This window comes from Anomaloglossus baeobatrachus, chromosome 4 (assembly GCF_048569485.1).
Source record: "Anomaloglossus baeobatrachus isolate aAnoBae1 chromosome 4, aAnoBae1.hap1, whole genome shotgun sequence".
Lineage (NCBI taxonomy): Eukaryota > Metazoa > Chordata > Amphibia > Anura > Aromobatidae > Anomaloglossus > Anomaloglossus baeobatrachus.
The window spans coordinates 647,985,322-647,995,321 of NC_134356.1; the positions used below are offsets into that span (position 1 = coordinate 647,985,322).

A 10,000-nucleotide genomic window follows, 5' to 3' on the forward strand; every position below is an offset into this window, starting at 1 on the left:
ATATGCCCCGTGTGAGGATCGAACTCACGACCTTCAGATTATGAGACTGACGCGCTACCTACTGCGCTAACGAGGCAAGCTTCTAGCAAGAATGTGCCAAACTTACTTACTCAAAGCAATTAAGTTCTTCTTTTTTCACATTGAGAACGTCTTGAGAGAACAACTCTTCCCATATGGTCTAGCGGTTAAGATTCCTGGTTTTCACTCAGGCGGCCCGGGTTCGACTCCCGGTATGGGAATGCTGCTTTTTCTGTACTATCTCTGACATTCAAAGGCAGACACTGTTGTTTGCATAAAAAAGCATTCAGGTAAAATTTGCACTTTGCAGCCAAAATTGCAAAACGTTAGGGTCTTGGCACTTCATTTCTAACTCTAGCACAACACATTTATAGGTTTCATAGCTCAAACTATTCTCAACTATCCTTTTTTACTTCAAAATGTCGAGGAACTCAACAACTCGTATGGCCTGTCCTTTGGCCTCCAATTTCCATTCTAATCTGTAGAATTTAACAACTGAATGGCAAAGTTCTCAAGCTCCCTAGTCAAAGAAAAGGAGTGAACTGTACCCTATCTGAGGGAAAACCTCATAACCATCAGAATAAGCCACTAGCTCCTAACTACTGTTCAAATGAGTCAAGTTTAAACTGTTGAAAGGAAAAAAAATTTTAATCAAAGCAACACTCTTTTTTTTTTTTTTTCTTTTAACGCCTCTCATTTTTTTTGTGACCCTTTGGGTTATCCAATTTGACCAAGCAACCAGTATTCTTAGTTTACTGGTTCGATTCCTGCTATGGGATTGCCACTTTTTCTGTAATAATTCACGCATTGAAAGGTCGAAAGGTCGACACAAGCCATGCATACAGTCAGTCCAGCTTGGATTTGCTCTTTGCAGCAAAAAATGCTGACCACAATAGATTTTGGACATTCATTCCATTCTTTTGCTCAATACTCCATTTGAATTCATATCACAAATCATTTTTACTTTTGACTTTTAACTATTTGGTTTCAAAAAATCCAAAACCCCCTTCCTTTATATCTGACTTTTTTGGTACTGAGTGGATACAGTTCTGGCTGTCTAGTCAAGATGGAGACAAAATATCTAAAGCATAGTGCCCCGTGTGAGGATCGAACTCACGACCTTCAGATTATGAGACTGACGCGCTACCTACTGCGCTAACGAGGCAAGCTTCTAGCAAGGATGTGCCAAACTTACTCAAAGCAATTAAGTTCTTCTTTTTTCACATTGAGAACGTCTTGAGAGAACAACTCTTCCCATATGGTCTAGCGGTTAGGATTCCTGGTTTTCACCCAGGCGGCCCGGGTTCGACTCCCGGTATGGGAATGCTGCTTTTTCTGTACTATCTCTGACATTCAAAGGCAGACACTGTTGTTTGCATAAAAAAGCATTCAGGTAAAATTTGCACTTTGCAGCCAAAATTGCAAAACGTTAGGGTCTTGGCACTTCATTTCTAACTCTAGCACAACACATTTATAGGTTTCATAGCTCAAACTATTCTCAACTATCCTTTTTTACTTCAAAATGTCGAGGAACTCAACAACTCGTATGGCCTGTCCTTTGGCCTCCAATTTCCATTCTAATCTGTAGAATTTAACAACTGAATGGCAAAGTTCTCAAGCTCCCTAGTCAAAGAAAAGGAGTGAACTGTACCCTATCTGAGGGAAAACCTCATAACCATCAGAATAAGCCACTAGCTCCTAACTACTGTTCAAATGAGTCAAGTTTAAACTGTTGAAAGGAAAAAAAATTTTAATCAAAGCAACACTCTTTTTTTTTTTTCTTTTAACGCCTCTCATTTTTTTTGTGACCCTTTGGGTTATCCAATTTGACCAAGCAACCAGTATTCTTAGTTTACTGGTTCGATTCCTGCTATGGGATTGCCACTTTTTCTGTAATAATTCACGCATTGAAAGGTCGAAAGGTCGACACAAGCTATGCATACAGTCAGTCCAGCTTGGATTTGCTCTTTGCAGCAAAAAATGCTGACCACAATAGATTTTGGACATTCATTCCATTCTTTTGCTCAATACTCCATTTGAATTCATATCACAACTCATTTTTACTTTTGACTTTTAACTATTTGGTTTCAAAGGATCCAAAACCCCCTTCCTTTATATCTGACGTTTTTTGGTACTGAGTGGATACAGTTCTGGCTATCTAGTCAAGATGGAGACAAAATATCTAAAGCATAGTGCCCCGTGTGAGGATCAAACTCACGACCTTCAGATTATGAGACTGACGCGCTACCTACTGCGCTAACGAGGCAAGCTTCTAGCAAGGATGTGCCAAACTTACTTACTCAAAGCAATTAAGTTCTTCTTCTTTCACATTGAGAACGTCTTGAGAGAACAACTCTTCCCATATGGTCTAGCGGTTAGGATTCCTGGTTTTCACCCAGGCGGCCCGGGTTCGACTCCCGGTATGGGAATGCTGCTTTTTCTGTACTATCTCTGACATTCAAAGGCAGACACTGTTGTTTGCATAAAAAAGCATTCAGGTAAAATTTGCACTTTGCAGCCAAAATTGCAAAACGTTAGGGTCTTGGCACTTCATTTCTAACTCTAGCACAACACATTTATAGGTTTCATAGCTCAAACTATTCTCAACTATCCTTTTTTACTTCAAAATGTCGAGGAACTCAACAACTCGTATGGCCTGTCCTTTGGCCTCCAATTTCCATTCTAATCTGTAGAATTTAACAACTGAATGGCAAAGTTCTCAAGCTCCCTAGTCAAAGAAAAGGAGTGAACTGTACCCTATATGAGGGAAAACCTCATAACCATCAGAATAAGCCACTAGCTCCTAACTACTGTTCAAATGAGTCAAGTTTAAACTGTTGAAAGGAAAAAAAAATTTAATCAAAGCAACACTCTTTTTTTTTTTTTTATTTATTTTTTTTTTTTTAACGCCTCTCATTTTTTCTGTGACCCTTTGGGTTATCCCATTTGACCAAGCAACCAGTATTCTTAGTTTACTGGTTCGATTCCTGCTATGGGATTGCCACTTTTTCTGTAATAATTCACGCATTGAAAGGTCGACACAAGCCATGCATACAGTCAGTCTAGCTTGGATTTGCTCTTTGCAGCAAAAAATGCTGACCACAATAGATTTTGGACATTCATTCCATTCTTTTGCTCAATACTCCATTTGAATTCATATCACAAATCATTTTTACTTTTGACTTTTAACTATTTGGTTTCAAAGGATCCAAAACCCCCTTCCTTTATATCTGACGTTTTTTGGTACTGAGTGGATACAGTTCTGGCTGTCTAGTCAAGATGGAGACAAAATATCTAAAGCATATGCCCCGTGTGAGGATCGAACTCACGACCTTCAGATTATGAGACTGACGCGCTACCTACTGCGCTAACGAGGCAAGCTTCTAGCAAGGATGTGCCAAACTTACTTACTCAAAGCAATTAAGTTCTTCTTCTTTCACATTGAGAACGTCTTGAGAGAACAACTCTTCCCATATGGTCTAGCGCTTAGGATTCCTGGTTTTCACCCAGGCGGCCCGGGTTCGACTCCCGGTATGGGAATGCTGCTTTTTCTGTACTATCTCTGACATTCAAAGGCAGACACTGTTGTTTGCATAAAAAAGCATTCAGGTAAAATTTGCACTTTGCAGCCAAAATTGCAAAACGTTAGGGTCTTGGCACTTCATTTCTAACTCTAGCACAACACATTTATAGGTTTCATAGCTCAAACTATTCTCAACTATCCTTTTTTACTTCAAAATGTCGAGAAACTCAACAACTCGTATGGCCTGTCCTTTGGCCTCCAATTTCCATTCTAATCTGTAGAATTTAACAACTGAATGCCAAAGTTCTCAAGCTCCCTAGTCAAAGAAAAGGAGTGAACTGTACCCTATCTGAGGGAAAACCTCATAACCATCAGAATAAGCCACTAGCTCCTAACTACTGTTCAAATGAGTCAAGTTTAAACTGTTGAAAGGAAAAAAATTTTTAATCAAAGCAACACTCTTTTTTTTTTTTTTTTTTTTTTTTTTTTTTTTTTTTTTTTTTTTTTTCTTTTTTAACGCCTCTCATTTTTTCTGTGACCCTTTGGGTTATCCCATTTGACCAAGCAACCAGTATTCTTAGTTTACTGGTTCGATTCCTGCTATGGGATTGCCACTTTTTCTGTAATAATTCACGCATTGAAAGGTCGAAAGGGGTCGACACAAGCCATGCATACAGTCAGTCCAGCTTGGATTTGCTCTTTGCAGCAAAAAATGCTGACCACAATAGATTTTGGACATTCATTCCATTCTTTTGCTCAATACTCCATTTGAATTCATATCACAAATCATTTTTACTTTTGACTTTTAACCCCTTCACCCCCGGCCACTAAAACACCCTAATGACCGGGCCATTTTTTGCAATTCTGACCAGTGTCACTTTGACAGGTTATAACTCTGGGACGCTTCAACGGATCCTGGCGATTCTGAGATTGTTTTTTCGTGACATATTGTACTTCATGTCAGTGGTAAATTTAGGCCGATATTTTTTGCGTTTATTTGTGAAAATTTAGGAAATTTGGCGAAAATTTTGAAAATTTCGCAATTTTCAAACTTTGAAAATTTATGCCCATAAATCTGAGAAATATGTCACACAAAATAGTTACTAAATAACATTTCCCACTTGTCTACTTTACATCAGCGCAATTTTCGAAACAAATTTTTTTTTCGTTAGGAAGTTAGAAGGGGTCAAAGTTCATCAGCAATTTCTCATTTTTCCAACAAAATTTAGAAAATAATTTTTTTTAGGGACCACATCACATTTGAGGTGACTTTGAGAGGCCTAGGTGACAGAAAATACCCAAAATTGACCCCATTCTAAAAACTGCACCCCTCACTCTGCTCAAAACCACATCCAAAAAGTTTATTAACCCTTTAGGTGCTTCACAGGAACCAAAGCAATGTGGAAGGAAAAAATGAAAATTTTACTTTTTAACACAAAAATGTTACTTTAGCCATAAAATTTTCATTTTCACAAGGGAGAAAAGAGAAAGTGCACCCTACAATTTATTGTGCATTTTCTCCTGAGTACGCCGATACCCCATATGTGGTAAAAATCAATTGTTTGGGTGCACAGCGGAGCTCGGAAGGCAAGGAGCGCCATTTGAATTTTTGAACGCAAAATTAGCTGCACTCATTAGCGGACGCCATGTCGGGTTTGAAGACCCCCTGAGGTGCCTAAACAATGGAGCTCCCCCACAAGTGACCCCATTTTGGAAACTAGAGCCCTCAAATATTTTTTCTAGATGTTTGATGAGCACTTTGAACACCTGGGGGCTTCACAGAAGTTTATAACGTTGAGCCGTGAAAAGAAAAAAAATTTTTTTTACCACAAAACTGTTGCTTCAACTAGGTAGCTTTTTTTTTCACAAGGGTATTGGGAAAAAATGCAACATAAAATATATTGTCCATTTTCTCCTGAGTACGCAGATACCTCATATGTGGTGAAAATCAAATGTTTGGACACACGGCAGTGCTCGGAATGCAAGGAGCGCCATTTGAATTTTTGAACGCAAAATTAGCTGCACTAATTAGCGGACGCCATGTCGGGTTTGAAGACCCCCTGAGGTGCCTAAACAATGGAGCTCCCCCACAAGTGACCCCATTTTGGAAACTAGAGCCCTCAAATATTTTTTCTAGATGTTTGATGAGCACTTTGAACACCTGGGGGCTTCACAGAAGTTTATAACGTTGAGCCGTGAAAAGAAAAAAAAATTTTTTTACCACAAAACTGTTGCTTCAACTAGGTAGCTTTTTTTTTCACAAGGGTATTGGGAAAAAATGCAACATAAAATATATTGTCCATTTTCTCCTGAGTACGCAGATACCTCATATGTGGTGGAAATCAAATGTTTGGACACACGGCAGTGCTCGGAATGCAAGGAGCGCCATTTGAATTTTTTAACGCAAAATTAGCTGCACTAATTAGCGGACGCCATGTCGGGTTTGAAGACCCCCTGAGGTGCCTAAACAATGGAGCTCCCCCACAAGTGACCCCATTTTGGAAACTAGAGCCCTCAAATATTTTTTCTAGATGTTTGATGAGCACTTTGAACACCCGGGGGCTTCACAGAAGTTTATAACGTTGAGCCGTGAAAAGAAAAAAAATTTTTTTTTACCACAAAACTGTTGCTTCAACTAGGTAGCTTTTTTTTTCACAAGGGTATCGGGAAAAAATGCAACATAAAATGTATTGTCCATTTTCTCCTGAGTACGCAGATACCTCATATGTGGTGGAAATCAAATGTTTGGACACACGGCAGTGCTCGGAAGGCAAGGAGCGCCATTTAAATGCAAAATTAGCTGCACTAATTAGCGGACGCCATGTCGGGTTTGAAGACCCCCTGAGGTGCCTAAACAATGGAGCTCCCCCACAAGTGACCCCATTTTGGAAACTAGAGCCCTCAAATATTTTTTCTAGATGTTTGATGAGCACTTTGAACACCTGGGGGCTTCACAGAAGTTTATAACGTTGAGCCGTGAAAAGAAAAAAATTTTTTTTACCACAAAACTGTTGCTTCAACTAGGTAGCTTTTTTTTTCACAAGGGTATCGGGAAAAAATGCAACATAAAATGTATTGTCCATTTTCTCCTGAGTACGCAGATACCTCATATGTGGTGGAAATCAAATGTTTGGACACACGGCAGTGCTCGGAAGGCAAGGAGCGCCATTTAAATGCAAAATTAGCTGCACTCATTAGCGGACGCCATGTCAGGTTTGAAGACCCCCTGAGGTGCCTAAACAATGGAGCTCCCCCACAAGTGACCCCATTTTGGAAACTAGAGCCCTCAAATAATTTTTCTAGATGTTTGGTGAGCACTTTGAACACCTGGGGGCTTCACAGAAGTTTATAGCGTTGAGCCGTGAAAAGAAAAAAAAAATGTTTTACCACAAAATGGTTGCTTCAATTAGGTAGCTTTTTTTTTCACAAGGGTAACAGGAAAAAATGCACCATAAAATGTATTGTGCATTTTCTCCTGAGTACGCAGATACATCATATGTGGTGGAAAGTAATTGTTTGGGCGCATGGCGGGGCTCAGAAGAGAAGGAGCGCCATTTGACAGCAAAATTGGTTGGAATCATTAGCGGACGCCATGTCACGTTTGGAGACCCCCTATGGTGCCTAAACAGTGGAGCTCCCCCACAAGTGACACCATTTTGGAAACTAGAGCCCTCAAATAATTTTTCTAGATGTTTGGTGAGCACTTTGAACACCTGGGGGCTTCACAGAAGTTTATAGCGTTGAGCCGTGAAAAGAAAAAATTTTTTTTTACCACAAAACGGTTGCTTCAACTAGGTAGCTTTTTTTTTCACAAGGCTATCAGGAAAAAATGCACCATAAAACGTATTGTGCATTTTCTCCTGAGTACGCAGATACCTCATATGTGGTGGAAAGTAATTGTTTGGGCGCATGGCGGGGCTCAGAAGAGAAGGAGCGCCATTTGACTTTTCAAACGCACAGACGCAGTGCACTGATCGGCCGCTGCAGGACGCACGGTCGGATGCGATAAAAAAAGCGTCGGGGATACGTAAAAAAAAAAGTCACGCCAAAAATTGACCATGGATGCAGATATGTTATGTGCATCCCTGATCAGCGCTCGGCGGGACGCACAGACGGATGCCATACAAAAATTGTCGCGAATACGGAAAAAAGTCACGCCAAAAATTGAGCAGGGATGCCGATCCGTTATCTGCATCCCTGATCAGCGCTCGGCGGGACGCACGGACGGATGCGATACAAAAAGCGTCGCGAATACGGAAAAAAGTCACGCCAAAAATTGAGCAGGGATGCCGATCCGTTATCTGCATCCCTGATCAGCGCTCGGCGGGACGCACGGTCGGACGCGATACAAAAAGCGTCGCGAATACGGAAAAAAGTCACGCCAAAAATTGAGCAGGGATGCCGATCCGTTATCTGCATCCCTGATCAGCGCTCGGCGGGACGCACGGACGGACGCGATACAAAAAGCGTCGCGAATACGGAAAAAAGTCATGCCAAAAACTGACCACGGATGCAGATCCGTTATCTGCATCCCTGATCAGCGCTTGGCGGGACGCACAGACAGATGAAGTGTAAAAATGGACAGGATACAAGAAAAAAAAAAAAAAAAGTTATACTCACAGTACCAAGAGGATCACTGACCAGAAGAGTTGCAGAGGAACAAGAAGGCAGTGAGATAGACAGCTTTACACCAGCAGCAGGCAGGACGTTGGACAGATCAGCAGAAGAACCCAGCGATGGAGGCAGATGTGATCGGGCCAGTGAAGACCTCGGACGACCCGTGAAGGCAGGTAAGAGGACGTCGGGGGAGGCAGGGGGGGATGGGGAGAGGGGGGGGCAGAGGGGGGGCAGATGGGGGGGGGTTAGAGGGAGAGCAGAGGGGGCGGAGAAGCAAAGGCAGAAGGAAGGAACCTTGGAAGCAGAATAGAGATGACAGAGGAGGCAGGCAGATCGCGTGGGGAGCAGATCGGGATGCCGGGGGGCAGATCGGGGCGTAGGGGGGCAGATCGGGGCGTAGGGGGGCAGATCTGGGGGGGCACGGGCAGGGGCCTTCACGGGAGCGCGCAGGGGCCTTCACGGGAGCGCGCAGGGGCCATCGCCGGAGCGCAATACTTACCTTTGGAGCTGGCGCGGTGACAGCAGAGGCGGCGTCTGCGGCGGCAGCAGCGGTGGCGTGGTACCAAAAGTACCAGCCACTCCACGCTGCAGCCATGTTGGGGGAGGGTCCCCAGAGCAGTACAGGCCTGGGGAGGGCGGCCACCGGCAGATCAGACCGCCCCACTGAACACTGATTGGAGCGATTGCGCGTCATAGCACGATCGCTCCAATCAGTGCTGCAGGGGCTGGGGGCGGCATGTTTGAGGTCCACCTATGATATGCTGCAGCAGCTGCGGCATCTCATAGCTGGATCTCACAGGATCGCACTAATTCGGGCATTATTTTTGCCGAAATTAGTGCGATCGATGTGGTTGGCGGTTCAGATTTGAACAGCCAATCACATCGATCGTCGATAGGGGGTGGCGATGCCGCCCCCCCTGGGGTCAAGCAAAGGTCCCCTGCTGTAAGAAACAGCAGGGGACATCATTTGAAAGCCGTTGCTATGGCCACGGCAATCAAATGAAGTTTAGGCCGTAAAATTACGTCCCTGGTCGTTAAGTCACGTTAAAATAGGACGTAATTTTACGGCCCGCGGTCGTGAAGGGGTTAACTATTTGGTTTAAAAAAATCCAAAACCCCCTTCCTTTATATCTGACGTTTTTTGGTACTGAGTGGATACAGTTCTGGCTGTCTAGTCAAGATGGAGACAAAATATCTAAAGCATAGTGCCCCGTGTGAGGATCGAACTCACGATCTTCAGATTATGAGACTGACGCGCTACCTACTGCGCTAACGAGGCAAGCTTCTAGCAAGGATGTGCCAAACTTACTTACTCAAAGCAATTAAGTTCTTCTTTTTTCACATTGAGAACGTCTTGAGAGAACAGCTCTTCCCATATGGTCTAGCGGTTAGGATTCCTGGTTTTCACCCAGGCGGCCCGGGTTCGACTCCCGGTATGGGAATGCTGCTTTTTCTGTACTATCTCTGACATTCAAAGGCAGACACTGTTGTTTGCATAAAAAAGCATTCAGGTAAAATTTGCACTTTGCAGCCAAAATTGCAAAACGTTAGGGTCTTGGCACTTCATTTCTAACTCTAGCACAACACATTTATAGGTTTCATATCTCAAACTATTCTCAACTATCCTTTTTTACTTCAAAATGTCGAGGAACTCAACAACTCGTATGGCCTGTCCTTTGGCCTCCAATTTCCATTCTAATCTGTAGAATTTAACAACTGAATGGCAAAGTTCTCAAGCTCCCTAGTCAAAGAAAAGGAGTGAACTGTACCCTATCTGAGGGAAAACCTCATAACCATCAGAATAAGCCACTAGCTCCTAACTACTGTTCAAATGAGTCAAGT

General features: G+C 42.8%; 3 non-coding genes across 3 annotated transcripts; all 3 read left to right on the plus strand.

Annotated features, from left to right (window-relative positions):
• Positions 1 to 1,270: 1,270 nt before the first annotated feature.
• TRNAE-UUC (transfer RNA glutamic acid (anticodon UUC)) lies at positions 1,271 to 1,342 on the plus strand. The gene has a single exon. It is a non-coding gene; the product is annotated as a tRNA-Glu (tRNA).
• Positions 1,343 to 2,375: 1,033 nt separating this feature from the next.
• On the plus strand, positions 2,376 to 2,447 carry TRNAE-UUC (transfer RNA glutamic acid (anticodon UUC)). Its single transcript has one exon. It is a non-coding gene; the product is annotated as a tRNA-Glu (tRNA).
• Positions 2,448 to 9,528: 7,081 nt separating this feature from the next.
• TRNAE-UUC (transfer RNA glutamic acid (anticodon UUC)) lies at positions 9,529 to 9,600 on the plus strand. The gene has a single exon. It is a non-coding gene; the product is annotated as a tRNA-Glu (tRNA).
• Positions 9,601 to 10,000: the final 400 nt, after the last annotated feature.